Genomic DNA, 14028 nt, shown 5'->3' with positions numbered 1-14028 from the left:
GTCTCCTCACTGCTACTACGCTATGTTCGTGTCGACTTGGCACTCTAAAAGCCCAGTATGAAACATTCCCACGATTCCAATACAAATTGGACCCAAAATAGCTTGATTACACTCAAGTATTAGCCAAAACGATTGGTCGAGTACACTCAAATTAGAAAAGGAAAAGGCTACTTATGCCTGTTTAAATGTAAACTCTAATCACGAAGCTACAACGTCATATGCGACAGTTACACATTGATCAACTGGAAAGATGATCGTGATTTGTTACATTTTGGTGTATGTTGAGCATTAAGCCTTTTCCTGGCCACAACAATTTGCAAGGTTTTCCCAAAACATCCAGGTATATTCCAATCAATCCAGCTTTGATGATTCATTTGAAGACAAGTCACATTTCCCGAAAGTGCAATTTAATTTGAAGCTTAAATCGGAATGCTAAAGTTGAAATTCTATTGACCCGTATGTGGTCGATAAATCATACTATGCCTGGAAAAGGTTAACCCTTCTTGGGAAGGCGGCATATACAATTTTTGGTTGGGAACACCGTCATACATAGGGCAAGAACTCTCGTATTTGAATACGTACGTACTTCGCTCAGACAGTCAGAAAGAAAGAAAGAGCTTCGCTCCTTCTGCTCTATGCTTCTGTAAGTGGAGTTGTACTAACACAAGAGCGAGAAGCGAAGAAAGAATGAGTGAAAGAAGGCTAACAAAGAGTGTGTATAAGGGAGAAATGGAAGTGGGAGTTGGAAGGGGTAGACCTCGGCGGACTTTCTCATCAGATCGGGGAAATCCTGAAGAAAGGCCAGGTCAAGAGCACCCTAAACCGGCGAGCGTGTATGAGGAATGTTATGAAAGTGAAGGAAGCGAAAGTGGTATGTCAGGATCGTAGTGGAAATCCGTGGTCTCTGCCTACCCCTCCGGGAAATAGGCATGATTATATGTATGTATGTATGTATGTATGTAGAAGCCAAGATAAAACTTGTAGACGGTATTCCATGATAGACGGTCTTCGCCATATTGAACTTACAGAAGATAATGCAACGACCCGAGCCTGTGCATTCTCGTATTTTGTGCAAACGTTTAAATAAATACTTAAATAAAAGTGTATCTATCAATACAGGATGCACATATGTCGTTTGTGTATTGGCTTGTGAACTAGCAAATTGATAGTGTAATGAGTATCAAACGAACTGCCGTCTTCCGAGTGGACAGGGAACCTATTTAGGATAATGTGAGGCAAATTAAACTTTGTTAGTATAGTGGTACGGCGCAAATTTTATTGACAGGCTGAACATAAGTAATATGGTTTTTTCAAATGTTTGAATTTTCATATTGTTAGTTTTGGTTTTGTTCTTATTACCTAGTCACAAGCAATGATGAATTTAAAGTGAAGAATTTAGACAGGTACTAGTATAAAATGTGCAGAAATATGCAACTAAAATTAGCTACACAATAATAAGGTTTTTAGCAGATTTTGGTATAAAGACTTTAATCATTGTTCACTTTAAATTCAATATGTAGAATATGTAGACACATATTCTACATATTTTCATTAAGTAGGTACCTACATATTTCTAGTGCAAAAATCTAGTTATTAAATCACTTCTGTAAAAAGTGGGAAAACTATTTTACACCCATGCATAAGCTAATGTGTAAGTGCGAGACACGTAAAAATGGTTTGAATATTGAATTTTATTATTTGCCGACGAATGGTGGCCAGGGGCAAAGCACTCAATACCTTCAAACACAGTGTAACGTACTAATCTGATAAAGTTTAATTACCTAAGTAACCTAAGCTCTGTATATGTACCTATCATAAGCGCTGTGGAATTATTCTCTTATTTACGATACAAACTTAACAATTGCAGTTTGGCCCCTGGACAACTGAACAGTTGAACTGTATGAGTTCAACTATGCCAGTTTGGAGATGTCAACAGAAAGTAAATCCATAATATATTAGTACCTAGATTTTGAAAGTACTTACTGCACGCAAACAGTCTGAAAGTACCAAGACATTACACATAACAAGACAAGACATTACATATATGTTTATTAAACACTGTACAGGTAGGTAACTAAATGTATTTTTTCAAATACATGCCTAATAAATCACATCAATCACATCATTCAATAGGCCTTTCAAATAAATAAGATAAACTGTGATTATTATGATGCTAGATGCTAACATTTCCTTAAGAATGAAAAACATATATGTAGTTATGTGTAATCACAGTACTTAACGGGTTCAACCTTAATGAAACAGTTTTTTGCAAATTACGGTTTCAAAGCGGACATTTTTAAATCAAAACATAATTAATGACAGCTCAAAACCTAATCTCCAGTAAAAACGCCAACGAAACATTTTTGCAATTACGCTCCGAAAGCATACATTTTCGAATTAAAACCTAATCAAGGGCCCAGTTATAAATCGAAATTTTGCAAGCTAACATAATTATGTTCAAGTATAAGCATTTAATCGATGTAATATATCAACGTAAAATGCTATAACCCGAAAAAATACGCTTTTTAGACGTTTCGGTTTCGCAGCCTAATCGTCGGGCCAAATAAAGGGTTGCGCGTTTGGAAATTTAATGAAATATTTGATTTATAACCACCGTGAACATCAGGTAGCTTATTATAAGAGTATATCATTAAACATTACATATATAATTAAAGGCGCGCTTAGCCCGAAGCTACCCCAATTTAAAGCGGGCATTATAATTTTAATAAAATTGCCGGCCGGCCGCAAACAATAAAAAAAGGAGAAAATTATAACACATCTGATTGATGTATTATTTGGTAATTTATTGGTTGTAATTACATCGTGTAATAATGGTGGATAATGCGAGCGGAGCGGTAGATTTATTAGTATTTATTAAAGTATGAATTATTGTATAATTACTGGGATAGAGCTTCCAAACTAAACAGAGCGGTTGTTTTAGGTTCGGATTTATGGGCCGGTTCTCGAAACGTCTAATCGGGCTCCGTTCGGCGCCAGCCACTGTATCGGCTATAAAATGCATAGTTAATGTGTTATACGATATGCAAATTGTTTTATGAAATGTTTAAGTCTTAGAGTTGGTGTTTAGATATACGACTGATGAGCTAAAGGCCCGGAGGAATAATACATTCAAAATTTAAAATACCAAAAGGATAGTTTACAAACTTTAGAACTTACAACCAATTAGGCCAATCAAATTAGATAACAAAGTGTATTGAGGAATTCATTCCAGTAATCTGGAAATCATTTTATTTTAATACCTTCACTTGATCCTAAATGCGTGTAATCCGAGTTTGCGCAATCCCAAAAGGTTAAATGTGTTTTTTGTGTTTGGTTTGCAAACTTTATTTTAATTATTATGACCAGGATCTGGATTTTAGGACAAAAAATAATGAAGGAAAGTTCTGTTTTTTTTTTAAGTATTTGTCAACGATACAGTTACTGAATTCTGAACGGTATCGATGACAACGAGTCATGAGATATCATAATGACTCCATTATCATATTTTAAAGTGAGTGAATAACATCGTCATTTCTTACAATGAGCTGACTTAATATGTTACGGAAAGATTACATTTCGAAAATAGAAAAACATACGTTTCTATTCCATTGATCCTATTCCTACTAATATTAGTATCTCGTTATTCTCGTTACTATAACTATAAGTACCTTTTCCATTCACTATAATACCAAAGTTAACGGCATCTAACTCCTGTGTTAATCCCTTAATAGCCAATGCACATTTACACTAAATCGTAACGGTCTAAAAATTAATAAAACAACAAAAACATTTCATTATTAATAGTTTTATAACCCTTAAGTACCATAGAGATTATACCACAGATACATAAAGATATAAGTATCGTCAGATAATTCACAGATGCGGAGCCATATATAATTATGATTCTCATAATTTATGCATCGAAGTTATTATTATGTTAAACATGTGTGTGGCTTTCTCGGTTTCTAGTTTTAAAGGCGTTTAACACAGTTTTCTTTTTCGTTGCTTTAGGGTAGATTGTTAATAATTGTACAGCAATTATTATATATAAATTAGTAGCGATCGGAGAAATATGCGTCATTTGAAGTCCTAATTGGGTGGTATGTGTGCACGCGGGTAGTGCCTCAATGATATAGGGAGCCTAGCCAAGATGCAAATCGTGACTTTTCCTGGCATCGGTTCGATTGTCGATATACGATTGTTGTCTTGGCTAGGGCCCCAGAACGACTACGACTCCTTTTCAAAAACTATTAGCTATTCAACATTTTGCATTAGTAATAAAAAACAGTGAATATTGAAGGGGAATAATTGCCAACAATTTTGCAACGATTATAACTATTATAACGTTATTAGTCAGAAAAGCATTCTATGAGCATTATAATATAATGCTTTTCATCACTAATTTCAATAATAAATATGCCAAGAATAGATATTATAATATTCTTGGCACTTCCCATTGACCTACCAGAGGCCCTCACAGGCATACACTGTCAGTAACAGTAACATTATTAACTAACCATTGGTGGGCCACTCGTATATCTTTACAATAAAGTTTAGAACTGTCAGTTACCATTGTCTACGATGGTAGAAAGCAAATGTTTTTACAATGATTAAAATGTAATTAGTAATAAAAACCATTCTACCTTGGCACTTACCGGAGTCACTCACAAGGAGGAAGCAATGTTTTCAACATTCATACAATGATTTAAATGTTATTTACATACTATCAAAATTATATCATTGATAAAAATATACTTAATAATTAAAATGGTATAATTTAATACCCTGGCACTTACCGGGCAGAAAACTAATTCTGCGATGAAAATGTCATCTTTTTCAACGACTAACCTAATAATTCTTATAAGTAATAAAGCGTTTCTATAGTCTGTATCTTTAGGTATTTAAATAAAAGTAAACAAAATCTACCCTCAAATGGCTCCTTAAGCCAGTTGAGGGTAGATGAAAACATTACACGATCAAATAATGTAGGTTAAAGTCAGGTCGTTCAGTGACAAATCCAGGCGGTTTTGTATTTGGTTGGTTAACCAATAAATCTTATAACTACCCGAAAATGTAAAAATTGTTTGTTTACTTTTATTTATACAGACTATACCTTGGCACTTACCGGGCTACTCAAGGACTGTCAACATTTTTGCAACGATTAACAAGTAATTACCGTGGAATGGGGTTACTTTGATCAATTTCAAAATTAATATTTAGTTATCTCCCCGAATATGGAATCTAAAATAAATTAAAAAAATTACAATATCGGTTTTTGCTCCTCTATCGATTTCACCAATAATATTTTTTTAAATACTAATGTGTCCTTTGAAAAAAAAATCTAAAGTGGTGATCAAACTTTACACTTAATTTGGGGTTACTTTGATACCCCCCTTTTTTTCGACGGAATTCGATATTAACCCCTATAGGGACTAAAACTTCAAAACATTACAAAAAAATCCGTTCGCAGGTTTAGGATTTATAAGGATTTTATTGCCTTTGGGGTTACTTTGACAAAGAGAAAAAAGGTTAGCTTAGAAAAAATCATGTTTATTGCAAAACAGTCTCATATTTTACTTATTTTAGGTAAGAAGCATAATTGAACAATAAAAACCTATCAAAATTTATTAACAATACGATGATGTACGGATGCTTGGCTTATCGACGGCCTGCCTTCGACTACTTCTGTCACAGCCCGGTTTATAACTTTTTCAGAGTAGTTCCTGTATATGCTCAGGCATTATTCTAAAACAATAATACAAAAATCAGTTAAAAAACCTTCAATATCTAAATAATCTAAAAAAACTATATGTCGTCGGTTGTCATTGATCAGTGATCAAAGTAAACCCTTATAGGCGATCAATGACACCCCATGCCACAAAAACCGAGATACTAAAATGGCTGCCATGATTATGATTTCCTACAAGAATCGATGTTATAGGCCTATATATGCCTCATTCAATGGATTACATCAAATTTATGTATTTGCTATATATAACATTGTACATTAGAAGTTATACAGGCTATTAAAAGTACACAAAACTGATACTTGCATATTTTAATTTTTTTCCCATCGATCGACATGCTTGATTCCACGGATACAAATCACTAACTGACAGTGACGTTCAATCTTGCCAACCGTAAAAAAAACAATCCACAGGGTGCGTTCAAAAAGGGTCATATTCGAGTTTGAACACGAAGTAAAGTTTTTATCAAAGTAAACCCAGAACTCAAAGTAACCCCATTCCACGTGATGAAAAGCTTTCTACCTTGGCACTTACCGGGCTACTCAAGGACTGTCAACCTTTTTGCAACGATTAACGTGTAATTAGTAATGAAAAGCGTTCTACCTTGGCACTTACCGGAGCCACTGGCGAAGAGGAAGTCCCTGTGGAGGGAAGACGTCTTCAGGTAGGGGTAAAACAGCTTGCTGGCCTGCTCCGGACTGCCGCACCGACTGTTGACAATCAACAGAAAAAATATATACTTTTTTGTAAAATAAAATGTATGCCTGAGCCTACTGTTTCGTTTAGGCGGCGCAGGGCGCTTGCGTGACGTCACGTGTGACGGACAATGTCATTGTGTTTTTCTTTTTTGATTTAATTGCCATCTAGTGAGTTTCCCTCAAACTAGTATTAATATAACTGTAGTACTCACAATGATGTGCTTAGGGGTTTCAAGTAATGCGACGAAATAACGCTAGATGGCGTTAACCTCAATTATACGTAGTGCTGCAGATATTTTGCACTAGATGGCGCTGTTATTAATATTCTGAGTTACAATGTCGAGTTTTCACTTCTGCCGGCACTCTCGGAGTGCAACCCGTTGTTTTTTATTTATTTAGAAATTGAAATCAGGCAACAAGGCCCATATTACAAATACCTTACAGACTAACATAAGTACATATGTATTTTATAAACTTAAAACTGAACACTATTTAGTCGAAAAAACGGCTTGGCTCCGTTGCATCGGCTGCTCTGCTGCTCTTGTGTCGGATTCGGCAGTTTGCCCCAGAACCTCCGAAACACGAGACCTTTCGGCCAGAGGGCCTACCGCGAACCACGTTCGACGTGTTACTTCCCTGTCACACTTACGTACGAATTTACAAGTGCGACAGAGAGGCAACACGTCGAACATAATTCGCGTTAGGCCCTCAGAAGTCGGCGCACTCGATGGTCCCCTGCAGCGGTCGCGGCGGTTTTTTTGACCGAAGTTTCATTTTTGATACAATATTTTATCGCTTACTTAAGCAGCGAGTCTAGAGTGCGGATAGAGGACACTGTATCACAACCCTTTAGAGCTGAACGAGGAGTGCGGCATGGTTGTATCTTGTCACCGCAGCTGTTCAATCTCATCGGTGAACACATAATGAGAAGGGTATTGGAAGGCTAGGAGGGTGGTATCCAGGTTGGTGGCCAAAAAATCAGTAACCTCCGTTTTTCAGATGACACGACTATAATAGGTGCCTCTGAAAACGAACTTGCACTGCTGCTGCGAAGGATTGCACTTGTCAGAAATGAGTATGGTCTTAAAATCAACAGAAGCAAGACGAAGTTGATGTTTATTGACCGTCCTGGTAAAGCGCAGAGAACAAACGAGTTGCACGATCTGGAGGTGGTTCACAAGTTTGTGTACCTGGGATCTCAAATAGGATCTATATCTGAATCCCTAAAGTCTTTTCTCCTATCTTTGCATTCCCTCATATTGTTTGTCATAATGATCAGTTGTCCTAACACTAAAAACCCTAATTTTGGTTTCCCTAATTATTGATTACTTATCCTAATGTTATTAAGCATGTTTTCTTTTTTGCGAGGGTCGCAGTTCTAACCCTAACCTAACCCACTTTTGTGGCAGCAAGTTCTAAAACTTAACCATTTTTCAGAACCTTACATTATGGAAAATAATCGTTATGACAATTGATTGTTAGGGCATGTGCCCTTTAGGACAAACCAGTTAGGGCAAGTGACTTTAGGACAAACGTTGTTAGGGATTCAGAATGACACCCTCTCAAATAATAGCGACGATGGTGAATGCGGCCAAAAGGTAGTTAGAAGAGCACAGATGGCCAAAGCTGCGGTGAATAGACTCGAGAAAATATGGGAGAACAGAAGCATAAACAAAACAAAGCAATACAAAGATCAGACTAATGCGGACCCTTGTTTTCTCTCTCTTCTTTCTTCTTGTACGTCTTGGATCTTTTTGTACGCGTCCGAAACTGGACCATCAAAACCGAAACCCGTCGCAGGATAGATGCGTTCGAGATGTGGTGCTGGCGGAGAATGCTCCGGATCTCATGGACTGAACGCCGTACAAATGCATCCATTATCGACGAACTTAACATTAGAACGAGGCTCTCCACTGTTTGCTTCCAACGTGTATTTGGGTCTTCGGCCATCTGAGCAGGACAGGGCCAGATAGCCTGGAAAAGCTCCTTATTACTGGCCGCATGGCAACGAAGCGTAGGGGTGGACGTATGGCCACGCGTTGGGCGGACAGAATAGGTAACGTCAGAGACAAACGCCACATTGCAGGCTAGCATTACTGGGCCCAAGACAGAGCGGCTTGGAGAGCGCTGGTGAAAAGTTTCCACATTCTTCACGTCCCTCAGCCATGAGGATACAACAAGGAAGAAGATTTTATCGCTGATTGTACTTTTCTTTCAAGGCAACTAATACTCATCAAGACAATTTTAACGGGAGTAAATAGTAAGTAACATAATTATGTTTAGGAAACACTGTACAGGTATGTAACTAAAGGTATTTTTTCAAATACATACCCACCTAATAAATTGTGACACATCACATTATAAATAAATATGATACACTGTGATTATTATGATGCTAAAATTTCCTTAACAATGAAAAACATAAAGTTATGTGACCAGATATATTACGGTCGAATTTCCGATTCTTGTTATATTAAATAAAAATATACCGAATCCAAGCTCATTCGTACAAAAGCCTCTCTAATGTTTTTGCACTAATAGTTTAGCTTTTGGTTGAAACGGGTTGGTTTATACATTTTATAATACAATTTAAAAAATTACTATGGAGAGTATCATTGATATTTGCATGGTTCACCTACAAATACAAATATGTACGTTAGTATTATTGAAACCATTTAAAACAACTGTGGGTTATTTTTATTTACGAAATTACCGCCAACCGAATATTTTTACCGATAACTCATACTAAACAAAATATTAATACTATTTATATTTAGTGGCCGAAGCCATTGACTATAACCTGGCTTTAAAGTTATCTTCTAAAAAAGGAAAGGACAAATATGTAGTATAAAAATTAAGTTGTAGTATAATATTTTCCCGACATATTGGAGACAACGATTTTATGGAATTTAGTTGTGTTTAAATATAATTATTCCCTGTAGTAGAAGAGCCGGCCGCAAATTTTCTAACCGACTTGATACCACGATGAAATGCACAATGGTTTCCCATAAAAGTGATGCTAAGACCGAATTCGATAGTCTGCCACGGCGGAACTTGCCGAAAGTACGAAAGAGAAGGCCACTTCCGGTGCGAAAAATGGGGCTGATTTAACCCATCTGATACCGAAATAATAGTTATGGCAGCAGTTAGAAATTTACATGTAGACACAGAAAAGCGAAGTCTGCCAGTATTTTTTTTGCCGGAAGTGCTTGGCAGACGCTCTCAAAGGTGGCCACCAGGACCCCTAATTTAACCCATCTGATACCACCATGAAACCAATTCCAGTCGGTAGGTATGAACCCTCATGTCAGGAATATATAAGTCTGCCAAGGCTTTTCCTGCCGAAACACCTTGGCAGACGTGATTATGTGAGCAAGGTAACCATTGGTTACCCTACACTAACCCATCTGATACCACCATGAAACCAATTCCAGTCGGTAGGTATGAACCCCCATTTTAGGAATATATAAGTCTGCCAAGGTTTTTCCTGCCGAAACACCTTGGCAGACGAGATTATAAGCAATATGACCATTGGTTACCGTACAATAACCCATCTGATACCACGATGAAACCAATTCCAGTCGGTAGGTATGAACCCTCATTTGAGGAATATATAAGTCTGCCAGGGCTTATCCTGCCGGAGCACCTTGGCAGACGAGATTATGTTAGCAAGGTGTACATCAGTTACCCTACATCAACCCATCTGATACCACCATGAAACCAATTCCAGTCGGTAGGTATGAACCCTCATTTCAGGAATATATAAGTCTGCCAGGGCTTTTCCTGCCGAAACACCTTGGGAGACGAGATTATGTTAGCAAGGTGTACATCAGTTACCCTACATCAACCCATCTGATACCACCATGAAACCAATTCCAGTCGGTAGGTATGAACCCTCATTTCAGGAATATATAAGTCTGCCAAAGCCTTTCCTGCCGAAACACCTTGGAAGACTTGGCAGACTGGACTTGTCAAACGAAGTATCAGATGGGTAAGCCCTAGCCTTGGCAGACTTATATATTCCTGAAATGCGGGTTCATACCTACTGACTGGAATTGGTTTCATGTAACTGATGTACATCTTGCTATCATAATTTCGTCTGCCAAGGTGTTTCGGTAGGAAAGGCCTTGGCAGACTTATATATTCCTGAAATGAGGGTTCATACCTACCGACTGGAATTGGTTTCATGGTGGTATCAGATGGGTTAGTGTACGGTAACCGATGGTCATCTTGCTTATAATCACGTCTGCCAAGGTGTTTCGGCAGGAGAAGTCTTGGCATACTTATATATTCCTGAAATGGGGGTTCACACCTACCGACTGGAATTGGTTTCATGGTGGTATCAGATGGGTTAGTGTACGGTAACCGATGGTCATCTTGCTTATAATCTCGTCTGCCAAGGTGTTTCGGCAGGAAAGGCCTTGGTATACTTATATATTCCTGAAATGAGGGTTCATACCTACCGACTGGAATTGGTTTCATGGTGGTATCAGATGGGTTGATGTAGGGTAACTGATGTACACCTTGCTAACATAATCTCGTCTGCCAAGGTGTTTCGGCAGGAAAAGCCCTGGCAGACTTATATATTCCTGAAATGAGGGTTCATACCTACCGACTGGAATTGGTTTCATCGTGGTATCAGATGGGTTAGTGTACGGTAACCGATGGTCATATTGTTTATAATCTCGTCTGCCAAGGTGTTTCGGCAGGAAAAACCTTGGCAGACTTATATATTCCTAAAATGGGGGTTCATACCTACCGACTGGAATTGGTTTCATGGTGGTATCAGATGGGTTAGTGTAGGGTAACCGATGGTTACCTTGCTCACATAATCTCGTCTGCCAAGGTGTTTCGGCAGGAAAAGCCTTGGCAGACTTATATATTCCTGACATGAGGGTTCATACCTACCGACTGGAATTGGTTTCATGGTGGTATCAGATGGGTTAAATTAGGGGTCCTGGTGGCCACTTTTGAGAGCGTCTGCCAAGCACTTCCGGCAAAAATAATACTGGCAGACTTCGCTTTTCTGTGTCTACATGTAAATTTCTAACTGCTGCCATAACTATTATTTCGGTATCAGATGGGTTAAATCAGCCCCCTTTTTTCGCACCGGAAGTGGCCTTCTTTTTCGTACTTTCGGTAAGTTCCGCCGTGGCAGACTATCGAATTCGGTCTTAGCATCACTTTTATGGGAAACCATTGTGCATTTCATCGTGGTATCAAGTCGGTTAGAAAATTTGCGGCCGGCTCTTCTACTACTGTTAGGAAGAAAACTAAACGCATGAATGAAGTATGCCGCAGACTTCGCAACCTCTTCAATTCAAAGCTTAAATGCAGAAAGCCAGAAATGCAGAATGAAACGTAAAACGGAACGTCAGGCATCTTTCCCCCGTTCAGAAAGGCGGGGTTTTTCCACGTGACCACCACGTGCGTGGAACGAACCGGCGAACTTTCCTTCCGTGCGCCAACTTATCTGTGCCGCGGATCAAGCGAATGTAGACTCTTTGCCGGTGCATCAAGGCTCTTTGGCATGTTACTTATAAGTTTGTGTTTTCGTAAGATGTTCCTTTTTCAAATCCGTTCCGATGCGTTTTGTTTTTGGTGAAGAAGTTTAAGGTTATGTCCTGATTTTGTAAATAAAGAAGTAGAATATTGTGTAAAAAGTGGCGCAAACGAGTTAAAGTGAGAATCCATTTTAAGGTAATAAATATATATCACAGCTTAACTTAATTCAGATAGGTTGTTATTTGTTTAAGTATATTTTCTCACTACAAACACCCGACTCAAAATCGCAAGTTAAACAAAATTCCCTTCGTTTTGCCGGCTATTGATCTGATGAAAACGATAAGTATTAGGCAAGTATATTTGACGATAAAACTAAACCTTCACGTCTTTTATAATATAAAGACAAGTTAAACAAGAAATAAATAAAACTTAACCGAACTTCCTTGACCTTGAATGAAAGTTGTTCCTTTTTCAAATCAGTTTCGGCGGTTTGCGTTTTGTTTTCTCATTTTGTTATGAGTGTGTTCTTCTTTTCCGACAACACAAATTTTGAATATTTGGCACTGGAGTGTACAAACGTTCTGCTTATTTTAACCTTTATTATAAATTACAGTTTTAGGTTTAGTAATAAAAATACTGATTCATTTATATAAAACTCGGGTAGCAGTCTGTAAAATAGTTTGTAAAATTTTGTCTCTTTCCAATCTACAGAAATGTCAAAATGACGGATAAGAACAAACGATTAACAACGGTTAGTTGGATTGGATTTGACAGACGAATATGAATAACGCTTAGAGTCAGACCGAGAAAAGTCTGCAGCGATTTTGATAGCCCACGCAGTGCAAGTGTCATTAAAACGTCAAACTTCTATGAAATTATGACGTATAAATAACACTTGCACCGCGTGTGGGCTATCAAAATCGCTGCAGACTTTTCCTGGTGTAACTCTAATAATATGACGACCGGTCTGGTCTAGTGGATAGTGACCCTGTCTGCTAAGCCGATGGTCCTGGGTTCGAATCCCAGTAAGGGCATTTATTTGTGTGATGAACACTAATATTTGTTCCTGAGTCATGGTTGTTTTCTATGTATATAAGTATGTATTTATCTATACAAGTATGTATATCGTCGCCTAGTACCCATAGTACAAGCTTTGCTTAGTTTGGGGCTAGGTTTGATCTGTGTAAGATGTCCCCTAATATTTTTTTATTTTATTTTTTTTTTATTTTAATATCATCATTTAAGTTTTCGAGTCGGAATCTTATAGATATCAAAAGTCATGTGAAAGGGTATGGCACAGCACAGACATAAACATTATAACGGTATATAAGCAACTTAAGATTCATCATTTTAATTACGAATTTCGTTACGAACATCAAGATTAAACTTTTACGAGCCGTAACTGATCAGCGATCATAAAAATTGATTATTGAATTCACCCATTTCGAAGATATCAATAAAAACGTACTTTCTCGTAACAATAGCCTAAACCGTAACGCAATCAACATATCAACTAACACCGTATCTAGAAAATTCTTAATTGAACTAATGAGAAGTAATTACAATCTTTATTGCAGCCATAATGATTACGATGCCTTAAAATAATAAAAGCAATTAGGCATAGATGGGCGCAGCTAAGTCTGCACACTTGTCTCTTTCGCGCTTGTTTAGATAGATTGTGAGTGAGCGGCGCGAGAGATAAAGCCTGATTAGATGTAATTGTTTGGACGGTTATAAAAGTTGTCAGATCCCGTGTATGTCGTAAAATAGCGAGATGTACAATTTGAATCTCGAACGATGGAACACTCTTCAATTGTATTCGTTATTCCTTTGTATCCGTTGAGGTGACATCAGTGGCAATGTTTAGATGTTTAATTTTGAGTAATTAATAGCGCGATTAAGATGGAATGTAGCATTTAATAAGCCTGGCGCGTATCTTTATTAAATGGACAATTTGCTTCTACGATTGAACTCAACTCTTCACGTAAGATATTACTTAGAACACCTAAAAGGAAAGGGTCAAACAAATTTTTGGAAAAGCTCCCTTCAAAAAATGCCTATTTCACCTGTAAGTTGCA

The 14028-nt window shown here is 37.7% G+C and overlaps 1 protein-coding gene across 5 annotated transcripts in view; it reads right to left on the bottom strand.

Annotated features, from left to right (window-relative positions):
• LOC134796357 (POU domain, class 6, transcription factor 2) overlaps positions 1 to 14028 on the bottom strand; it is a 237559-nt gene that overhangs the window by 214932 nt on the left and 8599 nt on the right. For 4 of the 5 annotated variants that reach the window (XM_063768518.1, XM_063768520.1, XM_063768522.1 and 1 more), the window contains exon 2: positions 6363 to 6457. The gene's annotated coding sequence lies outside the window, so the exon portion shown is untranslated. Of the gene's footprint in view, positions 1 to 6350; positions 6458 to 14028 lie in introns of all 5 variants that reach the window. The other variant, XM_063768519.1, reaches the window with a different exon arrangement.

The sequence above is a fragment of the Cydia splendana genome, chromosome 13, assembly GCF_910591565.1.
Source record: "Cydia splendana chromosome 13, ilCydSple1.2, whole genome shotgun sequence".
In the NCBI taxonomy this organism is placed as follows: Eukaryota; Metazoa; Arthropoda; class Insecta; order Lepidoptera; family Tortricidae; genus Cydia; species Cydia splendana.
The sequence above is the reverse complement of the archived record's forward strand: the minus strand, read 5'-3'. Positions and strand labels throughout refer to the sequence as shown.